This window comes from Paroedura picta, chromosome 18, assembly GCF_049243985.1.
Source record: "Paroedura picta isolate Pp20150507F chromosome 18, Ppicta_v3.0, whole genome shotgun sequence".
Lineage (NCBI taxonomy): Eukaryota > Metazoa > Chordata > Lepidosauria > Squamata > Gekkonidae > Paroedura > Paroedura picta.
The window spans coordinates 17,980,250-17,999,785 of NC_135386.1; the positions used below are offsets into that span (position 1 = coordinate 17,980,250).

Genomic DNA, 19,536 nt, shown 5'->3' on the forward strand with positions numbered 1-19,536 from the left:
TGTATTTCTTTGTGGCCAACAATTAGAAGAATATATTAAGATCCTGTTCTGCTAGTTCCTTTTCATGCTTTATGTTTGAGGGCTGTAAAGGGGGGGGAATGGATAGGTCCCTTCAATCATCTGCTCGCCCACAAACGGGTTCTACTCACCCCAGGTAACTGTGGCCCACTGTAGAATACCTGCTTGGCATGCAGGAGGTCCCAGATTCAGCCCCTCCCCAACATCTCCAATTAAAAGAATCCAGGACAGGGGTAGTCAAGCTGCGGGTAGTCAAGCTGCGGCCCTCCAGATGTCCAATAATAATAATAATAATTCCCATGAGCCCCTGCCGCTGGCAGGGGCTCATGGGAATTATTATTATTATTATTATTATTATTATTATTATTATTATTATTATTATTATTATTATTATTATTATTATTATTATTATTATTAGATTTATAGCCCGCCACTCCCTTGCGGCTCGTGGCGGGTAACAATATCGCAATTCCCCATTAAAACCCCATAAACAATAATAACATTGCCAATATTGCCGGCATGGCAAGAATGGCAGCTCAACTCCCCCCCTCCCTCCCACTACTAGCGGGTGGAGAGGAGGTCCTGATGATGTTTTGCTTCGGGTCCAGAACCCGAGTCCCCGGGGGAGGCATAGATCTATTATCAGCCCCGGCCTCAACCATAAACCTGGCGGAAGAGCTCCGTCTTGCAGGCCCTGCGGAATGTTGAAAGATCCCGCAGGGCCCGCAGCTCTCCCGGGAGCTCATTCCACCAGGTCGGGGCCAGGACCGAAAAGGCCCTGGCCCTGGTCGAGGCCAGGCGTGCTTCCCTAGGGCCGGGAATTGTAGTCCATGGACATCTGGAGGGCCGCAGTTTGACTACCCCTGCTCCAGGAGTAGGTGATGTAGAAGACCTCGGCCTAAGTCCCTGGAAAGCAGCTGCCTCTGTGTTCATGTGGGCTCTGAGCTGAGGACCCCAAGGCACTTGGGCAGGCTGGCCTTGGCCATGCCATCCGACAAACCCGTTGAAACAACAGTTGCGATTGTCTCAGGGAGGGATGCCAGCCGAGATCTCCTGCAGACACGGGCTTTGAAGTCCGTGACATCTTGGCACGCCCTGGCATCGGAGCCGCCGTGCACGCCAAAGCAAGCAGCAGCGAAGATCCAGCGGCTGATAGCGCATGCGTAATTTGCACCGGGAGACGGTGGCGCAGGATAAGAATCAGCAGCCGTGGCGGCACGTTGGCGGTTGCCTTTCCCCAGCACATTGTTCGTCGCTGGTTTTGCAGCCTAAAGACAGGCCGGCGTCTGGAGGCTGGGGAGGGACGCTCAAGTTCAGGTTGGGGGCCGCGTTAGCCGGAACGCCTTCCGCCTGGGAAAATCAGTGAACTGCCCTGGCAGGGGAAGCTGTGTTCCGCTGGCTGAATTGCCTTCCGCTAGCGGAAAACCTCTTCTGGATCCAATCCAGTGCCTGGAATAGAGCGTTGGGAGTGTCACCTGAGGAGTCAGAAGGGGAGTGGCCGTGTTTGACCGCCCAGAGCAAGAAGGGCCAGGCCTTGATGCGACTCCCTAGTCCCAGAGAAGGGTGTTGGGTGTGGGAAGAGCATTCTCATGCTGAATAGCCCCGGGGCACTAGCCCTGGTTCCTGCTTCAAGACTGGCCAGCAAGGCGTTTCTTGAGAGAAAATGAGAACGGTTGCCTGCAGAGCATTCTAGCTGTGTTTAAAAAGCAAAAACCAGGGTTCTCCCTTTGCTCTACGGAACAAAGTGGTAGTGATTTCTCCCCCCCCCCCAGCAAGGTAGATCCCTCTGGGCCTTGACTGTAGGTGCCCACGCGTCATTTGTGCCCGTCTCTGTTGCCTTCACTGTTTTCCCGTTTGCCGGGGCCACGTGCCTTCTGCGCCCGGCAAGAACGAAGCGGCAGCCTCCGCCTTTTAAGTTCTGGACAAGACCGTGTTTGTGAGGAAGTGAGTTCTGGTGACGCAGGGACCGGCAGGCCGAGGACAATGAGGGGCTCTGCGTCCGCAAGACACTCGCTTGGCTCCCTCCTGCCCTGGCTGTTGCCTCCAGACACCCTGCCACAGCTCCGAAACGGAACACAAGCACTTATTGACTCTCCTCCTTGTAAATGTCTCTTCCGTCTCTGTTTGGAGAAGAGTCCCGAATGAAAGCTCTTTTATCCTCCTTTCCCAGGGACCGGATGATGCGCCGCGTGGCTCATAGGTGCCGCTCTCAAACCCGACAGGAACACACAACTGCCTTTCATGTGGAGCTTGGCCGATGAGCAGGGGGTCACGCGTTGGCCAAGGAGGAGGAGGAGGGAAAGGTGCTGAGCAGATCCCCCCAGCCTTTGCCCTCCCGGTTTGTTTGCCTGTTTGCTTCATTGTGTGGCCTGCCCCATCTCAAATCCCCAAGTCCCGTGCAGACCAGGCTGAAGGCCTTGAAGGCCTTTCACAAGCTCTTACCACTTCAACATGTTATCTGAAGGAGAGTTCCCAGGAGGTGCTGGACTGCATCTGCTAGAAGAACGGCTCTATTGTACGCCCAGATTCTGGAAGGCGTCTTCTAGTATGGCTTCTCTTTTGAAGAGAAAGGGTCACAGCTCAATGGCAGAGCCTCTGCTTGGCAGGCAGAAGGTCCCAGGTTCAGTCCGTGGCATAGAACCATAGAGTCGGAAGGGATCCCCCAGGGTCATCTAGTCCAACCCCCTCTGCACAATGGAGGAACTGATAGGAAGTGATGGGAAAGACCCCGATGAGCCTGAGGCCCTGATGGGCCACTGCTCACCTGAGCAGACAGGACTGACCAAGGGCCTAATTCAGCAGAAGGCGGTTCTCCCACCAGGACTCTGAGTTGGAACGATCAGGAGCAACAAGGAAGCAACCGGGGGGGGGGGGGGCGGGGATAGCGTCCCTGGGAAAGAGAGCCATGGTCGGTCGGCGACTGCTTGTTAGCGTTTGCCATCAGAGTACCGAGGAGGAGACATTCATAGGAGTCAATCGCTGCCTCTTCCATTGGGGTTCACTTTCTAGCTTGGAGCGATGCAGGGAGCGCCTTCTGAAGTCTGAAAAGTGTTTTATGAATCCTCTGGGAATCCCGGCCGGGGGGCGGGCAGGGAGAGACCCCGGCAGGAACCAGCCCCCGTTCCACAGAAGAGGGTTCTGTCCTCCACCGAGTGCCAGACATTCATGGGTTTGGCCCCATTCCGGCAGGCTGCGTCCTTCCGCTTTCCTGCTTTTGGAAGTCGGTTTTCAAAATAATAAATAAAGCGGAGCTTGTTTTACAGTTGGGAAATGCTCTTGGACGTAACTTGCCTTTCTCCAAAAGCCGGGGGTGCGCGAATATCCTCCCTGCCCGTTTGCTGCTTCTTAGCTGACTCAGATGTTGTGGGAAACATTGGCCAACGGGCTTGGTGGCACAGATTCAGAGCTCTCTTTCTCTCCAGTTGGAATAAAGGCGGGTGGATATTGGGAATGCCCGTGACGAATGGGGCGCCTGTCCTTGTCTGCTGAGCTGGGCAGATGGGCGTTATTTAATGGGGATTTATACTGGGGCAAATTCTCAGGTTAACGTTAGGGTTAGCTTACCCATGGGCCTAGTTGGTGAGTTTGTAGGTTTAGTGAGTGCATTACGGCTGTGGAATGAATTGTGGCATGGTTAGGGAAGGTCATGGGATGTGTAGATATTCTTGACATTATTATTTTACATGAAATAACAATGTAACCATCGGGATTTCTATTGGGATAAATTCTCAGGTTAGGGTCATCTTACGCATGGATCTTGGTGTGTTTGTAGGTTTAGTGAGAGCCATAGGGCTGAGGGAGACATTGCGACATGGTTAGGAAAGGTTGTGGGGTGTATAAATATTTGTGACAGTGTTTTACATGTAAATAGTAATGTAATTCAATGGGGATTTCTATTGGGGCATATTCTCAGGTTAGGTTAGTTTACGCATGGTGACTTTGTCAGGGTTAGGGTTAGGGGAATGGTCTTGTGATGTATAAGTATTTTGTGATATTAGTTTACATGTAAAAATAATCAGGATTTATATTGGGGTATATTACCAGGTTAGGGTGAGCTTAGCCATTGGTCTGTTACGGGAGTTTGTAGGCATAAGAGATGTGTTATACTTAATGACAAGGTGAGGAAAGGACGTTAAAGGTAAAAATATTAACACTATTTTACATGTTAAAATGTGTCACCACATTTTAAATTCTTGGGTTAGGGTTAGCCGTTGTGTAGGTCTGGGTCAAGTTGAGGTGCTTGTGGGTTTATTGGGCGAAACCAAGGCAAGGGGTGTTCAGTTGTTCCCATTGCTTGCCGCTGCAGTGTCCCTGAACGCCATTAGCTGCCTCCTGTCCAAGAACTGACCAGGCCTTACCCACGTCTGATGAGGCCCCTCTGAGGACTTAACCTCTCCAGCAACCTGTGGATGGTCGTATCTCTGTTCTTCCGTGCCTGGCTGGCCTCCAACTTTAGGCATCGGGGGATCCTCCTCTGGTTGTTACAAGGAGTATGAGGCCAGCGTTGGCATCTGTTGGCAACCAGGGCTGAAATTTCATCTGCAACAAGTATTTGTCTAGAAACGTTGACAGTTTGTGTACAGAGTTTACTGTATGATGTCCAAAAATAGTCCTTGGAGGCCCTCTGTGTTTGGAAGACCCTGCCCAGGCAGGAAGGTTGCGTAGAAGGGGGGAAAGGACGCCATAGGTCAGGAAAGGATGTGTTTTGTGGGCAGGAGGGAGCTGATGGGCAGGTAATTCGAAGTGTGGATAGAGCTACAGTTACCAGTTTTTAATTCCCTGCGGAGACCCAAGAAATTTTAAATGCATTCGTTGCCTGCGTGTTTTCAAGCGTGTACCGGAAACCGTAGAGGGCGGGAATGAGCTCTTCTTGCGTTAAGAGCTGAAGAATGGAAACCGCGTCAGTCAGAAGATCGGCTCAGGTGGAACATGCAGTCATGGTTGGTTAGGGCTGGTTTGCGAGACCAGAATTCGGTTTGCAGATGACAGTTCAAAACCTGGTTTGGGGCAACCTGGCTGGGATTGGGGCCATCGTTGCTCCAGGGAATGAGGGACAGGTGAGTGTTGCTTGAGTGTTGCATGAAGCCTTAGAGGGGCTGGGGATTACGTTTGGAGCATGGCTTCAGATCCTGGTGTGATGCATGCCAATCACTCCTGCAGCCTTTCTCAACTTTTTTTGCCGTTGAGAAACCCCTGGAACCTTCTTCAGACTTTGAGAAACCCCAGAAGTGGCACCATCATGCAGAATACGGTTGGGGAGCAGAGCTGGGGACACGCCCACCCATCACCCCACCTCCATCCCATCCTTGGCCATTTTGGAGGGGTGGGTGTCTTGACCTGACCATCAAGAAACCCTGCACTAATATTTAAAAAAAATTCGTTCCAGGGGCAGCTTTTAAGACCAACAAAGTTTTAATTCTGGGCGTAAGCCTTAGTGTGTGTGGACAGCTTGCATGCACACAAATGCTCATCCCCAGAATGAACCTTTGTTGGTCTTCAAAGTGCCCTTGGGCTCAAACTTTGTTCTGTTGTTCAGACTGACACAGCTGCCCCCTCGAAACTGTTTGCTCGCGTGTAACGTTTGAACGCAGTGGGAGAACAAGAGTCCATTTCGTTCTCCTCTTCTGGTCCCGATTCTCAAGGCCTCCCTCCTTCACAAGGCCTCTGTGGCCCTGCCTTCCCCCTTCGCGGCATAGTTTCCCCCAAAATTGGCTAAAGCGTGAGAACGTGTGCACACCTCATCCGTCTCTGTAGAGACCTTTCGGGCCGGTTCTATAGATCCATTTCCCCGCCCCCCCCTTCCTCAGCAGTGGAGTGTTTGGAGAATGGCAGCCGCAGGTATTCAGAAAGCCCCTTCGTGTTTTCCATTTCAGCGCCACCGATAGGGATCTGGCGATCTGAAATTCGAGTCAGGTGTGCTGGAAGGAGCTGAGACGTGCACCTCTAAGAGGCCCGGGCGAAAGAGCTTGGCTCTGGCTGTGTGGAATTTGGGTTAGGACTTCCCTGGGTTTTGAGGCTGTCCATCTCCCAAATATCTCAGAGGGCTTTGAAAGACTTGAGTCCCTGACCGTCCCTGGAGACGTAGCTGGTGACAGAGTTTTGGCATCATGCGCCAATTGGCCTGTGACAAAAAGGGTTTTCCTGGCTGCCTCTGGTCTCCCTCCAGGATTGTCCCGGGCATGGAGACGAGCATCAGCAATGCCACATGAGTTTCTCTCCCGTTGACTTGTGAAGGGCCACACCTTTCCTGCTCCAGTTTTTTGGCCACCTCTGGACACTGCTTCCGAGCCCAGCACTTTTCTCATTGCCCAAACATGGGGGAGAAACGGGATTTATTTATCTGCAGTAATTTCTGCAGTTTCTGAGCTCCAGTAGCCCCTCTTGTCCCCTGGATGGAGGAAACCAATTCTGGGAGGGGAGTTTGGTTGAGGTGGTTACAGGAAGTTGGCGCTTCTTGCTGTTTCTCAAGCTGGGGAAAGAAGAAGAGCTATTTTGGGTTCCCCATTTTTACTACCTGGAGGAGTCTCCAAGCGGATTACAATTGCCTTCCTTTCCCCTCCCCACCGCAGGCACCGTGTGAGGTGGGTGAGGCTGACTGGCCCCGGATCACTCAGCTGGTTGCATGTGGAGGAGCAGAAGCGAACCTGGTTCTCCAGATCAGAGGCTGCCTTTTTAAACCACTAAGCCACACTAAGTCCCTGTTTTTCCTGGAGGATGAAATTTTCCCCCAGATTTGGGGAAGTTGGTGCATCCTTAGGTTTATCGTTGCAAAACTGAGTTGGGATACCTTTGTCCTACCCAGCCCCTCTCACCACCTTCTCCGGACGTTCCGGATGTTTAGGTAAAGGCCCAATTTCATTTGAAACCCTGACTGTCGCCCTCCCTGCCTGCTGTTTCCATCCCTCCTGCGGCTTCCTTCCCCCAACACCTATTTTGGCAGACTATGGAAGAAGCACAGTTTGAGAACTCTGGCTATGAAAATGAATTTTTCCTCGCAAGCAGCAGCAAAACGGCATTTGGGGAGGAATTCTGAGACGACCGTTCTCCTTGCCCGTTGCATGTTGCTTGCCGATTTCTTAATGTCGCCTGGCAGCGGTTCAGTTCTCCCCCTCCTCAGTGCTCCGTTCCACTCTTGGGACTCATGCTTTCTGAAATGCACACTCTTTCCCGTGCCGTCTCCCCCCCCCCATCACTTTTGTGTAAACACAGGTTCCCTTGGCGGGAGGGGAGGGGGAGCATTTTCAAAGCCGGGTTCTGCGTTTTGGAATCGTTTGTAGTTTTCTCTGCTCCGTTGGCATGTACAAACTAGAATCCTGACTCGGTAAGAAATAATACTTAAAAAAAAAAGCAAGGCAGGGTTTTTTTAAATGGGGTTCAGCCCATTGTAAATTGATTAGAAGGGAGGGAACTCCCTTTAGCGTTCCCATCAGTGGGAGATTCCAACTCTCTAGAAATCAGAGCTGACGTATCACCCGGAGGGGCTCTTTTTAGGAGATGCAGTTCTGCCGTCCTTTGCTTGCTTGCGTCTCCGGATAGGAATGTACCCAGAAGTCCTTTTGGTATTCAGGTGTCCCTGATGCCTGGGAGGGCCTCCCTGCTAGTCCTGTGCAGGATTTGGCCCTGCTGCCGCCTCCCGTTTCATAGGAAACAAATGGAGGGACACACTCACGAACACACAAATCTGCCAGTTTTCCACCAAGGTCATTCTTTCATTCATTCATTCATTTACAGCCACTGACATAGAAGCTAGCAGAGACCGTCACATCATTCTAAAAAACAGTCTTAGAAGCAAACCAAGTTCCCTGTTGCGCCCGTCGGGGAAATCCGCATGCTGATGTCTATGTGACAAAACCTGGCCACGGCGTGTGCAGTGGTCGTGTCCTTACCCACAAGTAGAAAACTAGCTATAAAGTCATCCGAATGTCCAGAGAACCTGGTCAGCAGAGGCAGAGCCAACGGCTGGTGTTCGGATAAAAATCACAGCACAGTAAGATATGTGTGATCCTTTCAGCTGCCCCAGAGCTGCAGGGACAAAGCCGAGCCTCCCTGGGGAAATGCTGAAATCTCCCACAAAGCAAAGCCGATGGAGAAGCACTGGAGATTTTAGGTCGGTGTGGTCTGCTCAGACAGGCAGCCGCTCTCCAGGGTTCTTGGGCTGAGGTCTTTCGCCTCCTGCCCGGTCCTTTCAACTGGAAGTGGCAGAGATGGAACCCGGGGCCTATTGCAAGCCGAGCAGATCAGCTGGAATTCGGGGAGATCCCCAGGCCCCACCTGGAGGTGGACGGCCCCCAGCTCAGTAACCTCTCCCCATTTGGGGTGGCGAATGAGTTAGAAGGTGGGAAATGCAAATAACGTGAGTCTGAGACTTCCACTTAGTTGTTTATTCGAGGGAAGGGAGGCCTCCCTTGAACCTCCTGCTCAGCACAACTCTGACCGGGCAGCCTTGCCTGCATGCGGATGGGTTTGCAGAGCGGCCTCCCCAGGCCTCGCTCACCCGCTGCCGGTTTGACAGGTGAATGATGCTTCTCTCTCCAGAAGGCTCAAATTCCTTCCCTCGGGTCAGGCAGCATTAAAAAGCACATTGCTGTGATGGCAATTGTGAAATATTGTAGGGAACTTAAGACAAAATGAACCCAAGTGGCCAAAGATCACTCTGAAACCCATCCAGTAAAAATCGTTTTGTTTGTTTGTTTGTTTTGTAGACTGCATCCTTCCTGCAAGCAGGCTGGGGCGGCTCACAGCATACGTTTTGTCTACAGCGTATTATAAAATCCCAATTAGAATCATCCTAAAACCTTGGAATGCTCCGTTTCCCTGCTGATTAATTGGTCAGTCCGCCTTTGTGAACGGCCTTTCAATTTAGCATAAATGAGTGTTTAGCCGTTTTCCTGAGATCATGGATTTTATACTTTAAAATGTATACCCCACTCGCCCTTCCCCAATTTGGGAATGGCCTTAGAACGCCAGCCCCCCTTACTCTCTTCTCTCACAAGAAACCCTACGAGGTAGGCCAGGGCGAGGGTTGGCAATAGGCCCACGGTCACCTAGCAAGCTTCCGTGGTAGAAGAGGGGATTCGAACCTGGCCTGCCGCTCCGTCCACTCCACCACGCTGGAAATCGGACGCCCTTTGCTCTGCCCTTCCTATCTACCCCAGGCCAGGAAGGAACAAGGTGAAAACAGCCAACGGGTTTCTCAGTTTATAAGAGAAACCTGAGATGGGGTTATTTTTGGCTTCACCTGGTGCCCCACTAGTTTGCCCTCTTCTCTGCCCCGCTCCTCCTTTCCCTTCTCTTTCTGCCCGTTTAGGTCAGATTACAACATGCCATAAAGAAAACACTCTGGGCCGTTCCCCCCAACTGTGAAAATGAGTGGAAAATTGAATTGGCCGTGAACCCTGAAGAGGGCACATAACGAATGAAAACCTCCTCTGGAAGCATCTCGGTGGCCGGAGAACAGCAAACCAGACCACGGAGGCTGTGCCCTCCATCCCAACGGGTGGTTATGCCGAATCGTGTTTTCATGAGCAGCTATTTGGGTGGACGAGCCCCTTAACACCCCGGGGCATGGCTCCCAAACAGCCCAGGAGTCCTGTCGAGCCTGCAGGCAACTGAGAAAATCTGAGTTTGGTGGGCAGTGCCGCAAAATGGCGGCCGCAAAATGGCGGCCGACGGTTAGCATAAGTCGCGGAGATGATCCTTATGCTGTGGTGACCTCCAACGCTGCGTTTTTAAGAATCCGCATAGCCAGTCAGAAGCCTCATCGAGCAAAAGCCCCGCCCACTTTCTAAATCACCTGCCGGCAGCACCTTAGATATGTGGAGGGCTTAGGTTTGCTTGCTTCGAAAGAGGCGATGGGAACGTCTAAAGTTGTCAACTCGGTTGCCCTCCGAGGCTGCCCCCGCCCAGCCGGGCGACCCACCCGAATCCACCCCCCCAGCCACAGGCCGGCTGAGCCCATTTGCATACCTGAAAGCTATCCCGCTTGGCAGGGCTGATCATTGACATTCGGGTTAATCATCGACGAAGTTCCTGCAGGCCAAGCGCTTTGGGTCTCCGCTGGGGAGCAGGGCGGGGCGGGAAAGAGGCAAATGAGTAACTCAGTAGGTCATAAATACATACGGTTCTTGTGGGTGCGAGTCCTGCATTGGGCAGTGGCGGGCACGAGGCCTCCCAATCAGTCGTGACGAGCTGTCCATCGACATGAAACTAGGCAAAGTTTACCCTGTGATTTCTGGCACCTGCTGTCCTCCGACCAAGAGCCCTAAAAAGCAGAACCTTCTGCCTGCCGTCCCTTTTGCAGACCGGGGATTCGAGCGTCCAGTTATGTCTTGTCTTGCAGATTTCATTTTCTGTTTGAAATGAACTATATTTGATTCCCCCCCCCCCAGCGCCTCAACTGCATCCGCAAGCAGCAGACTCTGGTCTCAGGTTTCAAAGCTTCAGTCCGTTTCTTGTTTGGACTTTATTGAACCCTCCTGCTCAGGGTTTTCCCCCTTTGAAAGAAGAGATGGAGACAGAGGTTCACCCCTGGAGTGTGAGAGGAGAAATCCAGGATTATGCACAAATGCCCACTGGGAGCAGGCCAGGTGCACTTGAACTGGCTGTGGAGGAAACACCATGAAGGTGGTGTAACCTTTCTGCAGCACCCCCCGGGGGGAGGAGAGTCAGGGCTCTGAGCTGGCTGCTCGGACCCTGGTTGTCTTCTCAGGACAGGTCAAACTGTCTTTTGGAAACCCAAGCACAAACTTTCCCCCTGTGCACATCTTGGGCCCCATGCATTTATTTACATCCTTTATCATTCGCCTTTGGCACTTTTACACAGAAGGAGTCGAGGGGATCAAGAGGCGGGACATTCAATAAATAATCCCTTAGGTCAGGGATTCCCAACCAGGGGGCCGTGGACCCCTAGGGGTCAGCAGGAGCTCTGGAGGGGGTCCCTCCTGGCCACAAGCTAGGGAACTGGCTGTCTCCACCCAGAAGTGGGGGGAGCGAAAGGAGGATGATGGGGATGCAACAGGCGGACTGGGGCTACACCTACAGATGCGTCTGCACCAGGCAAGGTTCCCGTGTGGAGTCACTGACTCAGTCAAACTTCAAATCCCCTTTCTGCAAAGCCTCGCAGACGTACCTGGCATGTGGCATCTTCCTTATGCGAGTTTAAAGCTGAAAAAGAGAAGGGGGGGAGATTTCTTAGGAAAAAGCCACGATTGGGGGAGGGTCTGTGTTTATTTGCCTTTCCGAATGCGACTCCGTATCCCTGATGAAGTGCAAGGGAGAGAAAGGGGGGTGGGGGAGAGAGTCTCCGAAGATGAAAGTCTGCTTTTCGATCATGCCTTCCCTGAATGTTTTCTCACTCTAAATCACTCCAGTGTTTCTGGCATTCCGCGAATTTCTCTGGGCGCTGCTCGTTTTTATATATTGTGGTAACCCAGTGCCCCCCCGCCATCCGAGTGATGTTCTTGGAAGCCTCCCGGCTCGGCCAAAAAGGGGAAACGGACTTGGGACACTCAAGGCTTCTTTCGCCTGAGTCGGAGAGCCGGGGGCTGCACAGGGGCCGGTCTGTTCTCCCTGCCAATCGGCTCCTTGCGTTTTCCGGCCCTTTTGAAAGAGCTCCGCAAAGGCAGGCCTCTGTTTCTGCTCTCTCTGATGCTGATACAAAGGAGACACAGTTTGGACGGGCGCAATTGAAGTCAGACCGGCTCTGGGGCACGCTGGCCTGGCAGCAAGCAAAGATGGGGCAGGCCGAGTCGGGAAAAGAGCCGTGGGAAATGGCCACGCCCCCTGCACCAGGGGTACTCAACCTGTGGTCCTCCAGATGTTCATGGACTACCATTCCCATGAGCCCCTGCCAGCATTTGCTGGCAGGGGCTCATGGGAATGGTAGTCCATGAACATCTGGAGGACCACAGGTTGACTACCCCTGCCGTATGCGAAGGAGGGAGAGAGGAGAGGGGCTGGCTGCCTGCCTTCCCAGTGGGCCAGGCACAGCCTCCCGCTCTCCATGTGAGGTCTGGGTAGGCTGACGTTCCCCACCTTCTTGTTGGGTTGGCCCAGCCCCAGTGTGGGGGGGGAGTCCCTGTGGTCATCAAGGCCTCTGCCCTTGAACTGAGTGGGTACAGAGCTTGTGAGATCTGGGTTCAAGTCCTGCCTCTGTTGTGGGCTTTCAGCAAATCACCGTCTTTCTGCATCAGATCCCCATAACTTGGAACCGGATTAGACACTTCTGTGGGCATATGGCTTTTTGCCCAGGGGGTGCTGTTTTCCCATCTCCCCCTCCTGGGGGGAGGGCCCACATGGCCCCTGGGGTTTTGTTCCTGTGGGGGCTCCCCCAAGAATAGGTATTTCAGGCTCCCATGAAGGGATGGAAAAATTGTGCTTCCCAAGTGTACCAGTCGAAACGTGTGGACCTAATCCGTGAACAGCTGTGGCCTGCTTCATATTGCCATTAGGAGGTTGTACTTATTGGAGAATGTGTAAGGTTTTTCAGGTGTGTTTCCTTGAGTTGTGTGTTTTTTCTCAGCCTTGTTAAAGTCTTCTGCCTGCAGAACTACACTGGAGTATCCGAATACATTAATGTACACTAAGCAAATGATCAACTAGCGACATCTAGGGACAGAACAGGGCATTAGCCCCCCTAAACATGGAGGGGGGGAGGAATAACTTCATGGAATACAAAAGCGTCTCGTAAAATAACTTTTCTGTCTACTCTGACCTATATTGCTTCGTTCGCTATCAGCACTGGTTCATTCAAATAGGATTATTTATCTTAAACATATCCATGCTGCTTTTCCACCCCAAAAGGATCCCCCAAGGTGGTAAACTTCAAAATATTGAAACATTTAAGACACTGAAAGGGAAAATGAAACCTGTATTCCAGGGTGAGATCAGAGCCTGTATTCATCTGTTGGGCATGTCTCCCCCCCCCCCCCCCCCGGCAAACTCTCATATTTCCATCCAATCTGGCTCACACGCTTCTGTTCTGTTACAACATCTGTTAACTTCACTGGTTGGAACACCACTGTTCCATTTCTAGTTCCTCTTGCTCAGATTCAGCAGAAATGCCTGCTCAAGGCCAAGCAGAGACTAGCAACCCATGGTTTTGACAGGCTGGTGTCTTGGGTTTTGTAGCATACATGGAAATATATCAAGAACAAAATAACACACAGCTATCAGGAGGTTGCTGCACCAAGCTCTCTGTACAGCCCTGTTTCACCACATACGACCAGTGCTACTCTGCAACCTGCGGTGCTACATGTGCGTCCTTCAGGCCAGAGAGCCTTAGTAGGTGCATCAGATACTTTGTTCTTTTGACATTTGCGTCCTGGTCGCAGCTGCCAGTGGCCGGATTTCAAGCAGCCCCTCCGGTGCGTAGCCCCTCCTGTTTTTGCTAGGATTGCCTGTTTGTTCTCCACACACAGAGTTATTGAGGGTTCTCGTCCCGTTTCCTGAAGCGCGCGGTTATTATCCAGCGAAGGACGGCATGCGGATGTTTAGACCACGGAGGAAGTCGGCTCGCTGGTTTCGCAGGCTCTGTATACAGAGGAGAGGCTTCCAAAATAACAGGCCAGGTTCTTAAGTGCCAGGAAAATCGCGAGGAGCCAAGCCCAGTCTAAGCAAATAATTGGAGCTGTGGGCTGCAGGACGTTTTTGGCCTCCCAGTTCAGCATTTAACTCGAAGTTTGGGAGGCTGTTTTGTTGAGGGGGGAAGCTGAGAGCGACCGGCTGCCACTGGGCAGTTTGGAGAGATGTATTTTCGACTGCCTGTTTGTTCTTTCGGCTGGCCTTGGGGCTTCTGGTGGAGGGCATTTGCTGAGTCACAGAAAATTGTGGCATTCACCTTCGCAAACCTCTGGCCAAGCTGGGGCGTGTCTCTGGCTTGCCAACACCCCAGGCAGGGCCTGGAGATCTCCTGGTATTGCAACACTTTACAAAGCACAGAGAGCTTTTCTCCTGGAGGGCTTTGGAGGGGGGGCTTTGTGACCCTGGGCCCTGCTGAGGCCTCTGCCTGCCTCTTTGGAGGGGGGGCTCTGGCAGTAGACCCCATTGAGGTCTCTCCTTCACACGCCCACCCAGCTGGATCACCTTGAAGACGGGAGCAGGGTCTCCCAAAAGCTCCGCCCCGGCCCCCGATTTTGTCCGTCCTTACTGGACTCTTGCTCTTTTTGGCTGCTATAGACAGACTATTGCAGCCACCCACCTGGGGCCTGACACCTGTTACTCGCTTCTATGCTACTGTTTATTATTATTCTTGTTGTACTTCCAGGTTTGTTCTGTGCCAGGGCTCTGGCCCCCAAGCCGGCAGCTGGCCCATCCCTGTGGCCAAGGCCCTTCCCTGGGGAGAGGCAGTGGGGGCTTTTGAGAGAGCTCTTCCTCTCCCCTCCTTCCGCCCCCCCCCCCTTTATCTCAGCAGCAGGGAGGCTCTTCCCAAATGCTATAATTACCTGCAAACATTGTGGTTCTCCGAGGTGGAGACAGCAGAAACCAGGGAGTGAAATTTCTTTTTTACTTTTTTAAACTCTCAGCTTGGAAATGCAGTCTCTTTTGCAGCCCGGTTTAAAATTACAGGCCTGACTGTGGCTTTTCTTCCCCCCCCCTTCCCCCCCCCTCCTCAGGGTCTTTGCCAAGTTGCAATTTACTTAATGAGATCCTGCTATGTTGTTCGGCAGGGATAGCTTTTGCAGATGTTGCTTTAACCCTGCTTTTCTACAACACAACCGGAGAGTTCCTTCTCTCCTTGCTAACAATTTCGGGACCCCGTGCCAGTTTGCAAACCTGCTGGCATGCCGGGGGGGGGGGGAAATGAGACGTGTGGTAGATTCCCTGCTTGCCTCTCCCCCCACACCCCGTGTTCTCTCTGTGCTTCATCCTCCCCTCCCCAAGCAAAAGGAGAACTTGCAAAAAAAAAAAAGAAACTGTAGTACAGTGACCAAACTGTGGCTCTCCAGATGTCCATGGACTACAATTCCCATGAGCCCCTGCCAGCGCGCTGGCAGGGGCTCATGGGAATTGTAGTCCATGGACATCTGGAGAGCCACAGTTTGGCCACCGCTGCTGTGGTAGATCGGACCGTGCTGCTTCACAAGCACTGGTCACTGGAGTGAGGGGTGTGAATGGACCCTCGCCCTAAACTCTCCCCCCTCCTAAGGCAAGCCTGGATTTCCCAACCAGGGCTGGGGTGCTCCATGTGCCTTACGCCAGAGTGGTGGCTGGGCATTTCTGTTTACTGATGTGATCGGGAGTTGGTGGCGGGGTAGCTCTTCGCCTTGGCCATGGTTCTGTTGATGCTTCTCTGGATGCTTCATGGCTGCTTCTGTGGATGTTTTGATTGCATTGCAAACTGCAGAGTGGGGAGGTAGATAAACCCAATGATGAATAAATATATGTATATATATATTTCGAACAGTGAGATTTCAATTAGGAAAGGCTTTAAAGATACATATAGGGCAGGCTTTCTCAACTATTTTATTGCTGAGAAACCCCTGAGACATTCGAGAAACCCCAGAAGGGGTGCAGTTGTGCAGAATCTGTCCCCACCCACCCGGGCCCTCCCTTCCCACCCCCTCCAAGCCCATCATTGGCCATTTTGGGGGGGGGCAGTCCACATGACCCTATATTGTCATATCGCCCGCTAAACATTTAACAAATTATTTGGGAAACCTATTTGGGAAACCCTTCCAGGGCCACCAAGAGCCCCCAGGTTTCATGAAAGCCTGCTATAAGGAGAAGTATATATCGAAAGAATTTGGGGCTTTAACACGGACCTCCTTCTGCAAACGCCCCTCCCTGCATCTTGTGGCTGCCATTTCGTCAGAAGCCGAGGACAAGCCGGCAAGCGCAAGAAATGCCCCCCCCCCCCGCCCCATCCCCAAGCCAGGAAAGGAAATGGCTTGGCTGGCCAGGAATGCAGCTCCCGATTAATTAATAACTGGGCCCAACCTCCAGCCCAGCTCTCCAGTGGCAGCAGAGAGATAAAGCCAACAAAAGGTTATACACGCTGGGGGAGGGGGGGAGGGTGCAAGTGGTTGCTGAGCCTGGAAGAATTTTAAAACTGAGATGATGTGTCATGGAGGGAAATCAGCATAACGTCATGTAGATTTTGCAGGGCAGAAGCGCTCCCATCTGCGGCTTTTTTGGGGGGGGCAGCAGGTTCTCTCTGCTCCGTCGGGACCTAGGGGATGCTCGCAACGCCCCCCTTGAATTTGACTTTCGGCTTGACTTCAGGGACCTTGTAACCACAAGTGCATTGACACACACACACACACACACACACACACACACACACGGTTAGCTGCCTCCAGACGGGACCTGGGAATCTCCTGGAGTCACAACAGACTCCAGAGATCGGTTCCCCTGGAGAAAAGGGCTGCTTTGGGGAGGGGGGGGGGAGGTGGATGCTGCCATATTGAGCCTCCTTGCTGAGCAACCTTGCCTCGTCTTCTCACGTCCTACCCCTGCATCTCCAGGAATTTCCTGACCCGGAGTTGGCATCCCCTCCCTCCCTCCCTCCCTGCTGTTGTTCAGGTGCTGGTGTGTTTCTCTTTGCTTTCGACTCCAGATAACTACAAGGGGTGGGGGAAGGTGGAGTGTTGGCGAAAGGGGGAGCAAAATGTGCTCAAATTCACCTTGCCCGGCAGGCCTGTCTCCAAAGGGGCTGGCTTATACAAACAAGCACTTGGAGGGCTGCGGGAAGGGGGCTCCCCACACGTCCCCTGCCTGGCCTGGACGGCTGGCGGGAGGGCTGATCCGGAGGGGGCGAGTTGGTCAGGGGCCATGTCTCTGGTAAAGGTTCCCACCGCCAGAGACCTCTCCCGCTGGCTGCACCAGAGCTTTGACAGCAGTGGCCCAGCGTCAAGAGTCCGGCCCTTGCTGGGTTCTAAGGTGAGGCCTGCCAGCTGCAGCTCGTAGGGCTCCGGTACGCTAAGCAGACCGGCTTGGCACAAAAAAACGGATCAGAGTGCTGCTGGGGCAGGGGAGGGGGCCCGTTTCCGGTGGGGTTGGAGCCGCAAGTGTTCTGTCGTCCAGGATTTTCTTTCTTCCTCAGTCCTTTCTTGGTGAGGTGGACAAGAGTCACTGGACAGGGGGGAAGACAAGAGGGAAATAGTCACACTTCCCCCAAGGGCTTTCCCCGGGTCAGCCTCCTGTTTTGGTACAGACTGTGATTTACCTTCATGCTGCGAGGGAACGCCCTTTCCCCAAAAGGTTCCCTAGCCGAGGGGTGTGTCGTGGGGAGCTCTCTTGCCGTCCTCCTGAGGCGGGGGGGGGGGCTGTTTCGCTTGTCATTTTATTCACCTTTGATCCCCTCTGGCTTTCCGAAAGCCCAGCAAATCATATTTCCTCTCCTCTCCTTGAAGTGCACCGTGTCCTTCTTTGCCCTGGTATCCGGTAACTTTGGTGCAAAGTCCGTTGGGGGACCTCAGCTTCGGAAAACACCAAGAGAGCAACTTGGGCATGGCTGGTGGGGAGAGAAGACAATTCTTCAGCTCCACGCAGAGTTCAGTTGAAGGCCTTTTGTCCTGGCCGGCCATCCCTTTATTTTGCAGTGTTTTTATGATCCCATCTTTCCGGCTGAGCTCAGGGTGGTTGTCTCCTTCCAGAGGCGGTTGAAATACCAGAATTCCCAGTCTTCCTGTGACATTAAGTGTGATTGATTGAATTAGTTGTTTCGGCATGGCAGGTGAGCATTAGCGTCCACCTGCCTGCAGTTCACCCGGGCGGGCCGGTATGGCCCAGGCTGGAATTGGGAGAGCAGGTTGGAAGCCTGAAGCTCCTGGAATTCACCAACGGAGCAGTTAGGTTTCTAGTGCTCATGGAGGAGAAGCACTGAGAAGTGGGAGGAGACGGTGGGGGGAGTCTTTGGTTTGTCACACGTGAGAACCTCTGCCCCCACTTATTCCCCTGGCTCGCCTCATTGGCCCATCCCAGAAGTCCTATATACTCGACTAGAGGGGAGACGCGGCATTCGGAGGAAGCCGCCAATAAGACAAAGTCAAGCCAAGTGTCCTTTTGAGCCTAGTTTGGGCTGCAGCTTTGCAGAGTCTTTCTTACCCTTGCTCTAGGTAAGGATAGGGCCAGGCACTTGACCAGAAATGACCTCAGCCTGGTGGCAGAGCATCTGCTTGGCCTGCAGAAGGCCTCGGGTCCACCTCTCCTGTTAACGGATCAAGTGGTCGGTAATGTGAAAGATCTCTTCTGGAAGCTGTAGATTAGTGTGCAGCTGCCAGCCTGAGAAGGCAATACTGACCCCTATGGACCAGGGACCAGATTCATGATAAGGCAGCAGCCGTGTTTGCATGTGTGTTCTAAGCATGTCCTCTACCACAGGGGCTCTAGGCATTCCTAAATCTTTGGTCTGTGTGCTCGAGATGTCAAAACCTGCCGTCCTGAAGATGCACAAATTTTAATTCTGGGGATTAAACTTTGTTGGCCTTAAAGGTACCGCCAGACTCAAATTTTTGCAAAACTGCTGAAGACTGTGCATAAGCTTTTCTGTGGATGCCACCAAGTTTAATTTGGGGTGTAACCTTTTGTATGCCAGAACTAAACTTTTCTGGCCTTAAAGGTGCTGCTGGACTCGAACTTGTAAAACTCCCAAAGGTTTTCTTAGGACTGCCATTGGCAAGTCCCTTTGAGCAGGGACGCATGCGATGCTCGCCTGGGGAACCTCTCCCTGCTTACGGGCAGACTCTGAGCCTCTCGCACTGTCTGCAAAGCATCGGTACCACCCCCCCACATACACACACACACACAATGCAAGCACAAGGCTTGAACAAAGCCAGCAAGCCAAGCTTCCCCTGCCTGTGTAACCGGAGAAGGGAGAGGGGGAGGAATCGGGCCTCTGTTTTTGAAAGCTGGTGAGTCACTGGAGCCGCTCAAGCCAGGGGCCTGGGTGCGAGTTAATCGGAGCTGACGGCACGAAGGCAGCAGGGTCGGGAGGCCACCGTCTTGCCCTCGACTGCGAGGGAGCTGAATACCAGCCCAGGAAGCCAGCTCTGGCTGGAGGCGAAAACTTGGGCTGGGCAGCAAGGGGCACAGGGCTTGTCCTCTTCTGAGGCTTGTGGCTGGCTTGTTTGGAGAAGTGGGGCATTTTGAGCATCATCAGGCCGAAGGGACGCATTTGGGATTGATTCCCCTCTCCTCCTCCACAGCAGGGTGACCTTGAGCTGGTCACAGTTCTCTCAGAGCTCTCTCAGCCTCGCCTACCTCACAGGGTGTCTGCTGTTGGGAGAGGAAGGGAAAGCGGTTTGTAAAATGCTTTGAGAGCCAGTGTGGTGGAAGGGATAGACTGGTGGACTTGGGACCCTGGGTTCCAATCCCTTTTTCTACCACTGGACTTTGGGTCTAACGCAAACTCTCCACCTGACCTACCTTCCGGGGTTGTTGTGCGAAAATGTAGGCGGGGGGAATAATGTGTGCTAAGTCAGTTTGGATTCCAACTGGGGAGGAAAACGGGATGTCAGATAAAGAAATGCATGGATGAAGGCTGTTTTTAAACCCACCACTCTTTTATCGTGCCTCCCG

At 52.8% G+C, this 19,536-nt stretch overlaps 1 protein-coding gene and 1 long non-coding RNA gene across 2 annotated transcripts in view; both read left to right on the forward strand.

Moving 5' to 3' along the window:
• SMAD6 (SMAD family member 6) overlaps positions 1–19,536 on the forward strand; it is a 38,358-nt gene that overhangs the window by 18,034 nt on the left and 788 nt on the right. The window lies entirely within an intron of this gene.
• Positions 787–19,536, forward strand: LOC143827625 (uncharacterized). The gene is made up of 3 exons (XR_013227365.1): positions 787–11,810; positions 11,928–14,935; positions 15,050–19,536. It is a non-coding gene; the product is annotated as an uncharacterized LOC143827625 (long non-coding RNA).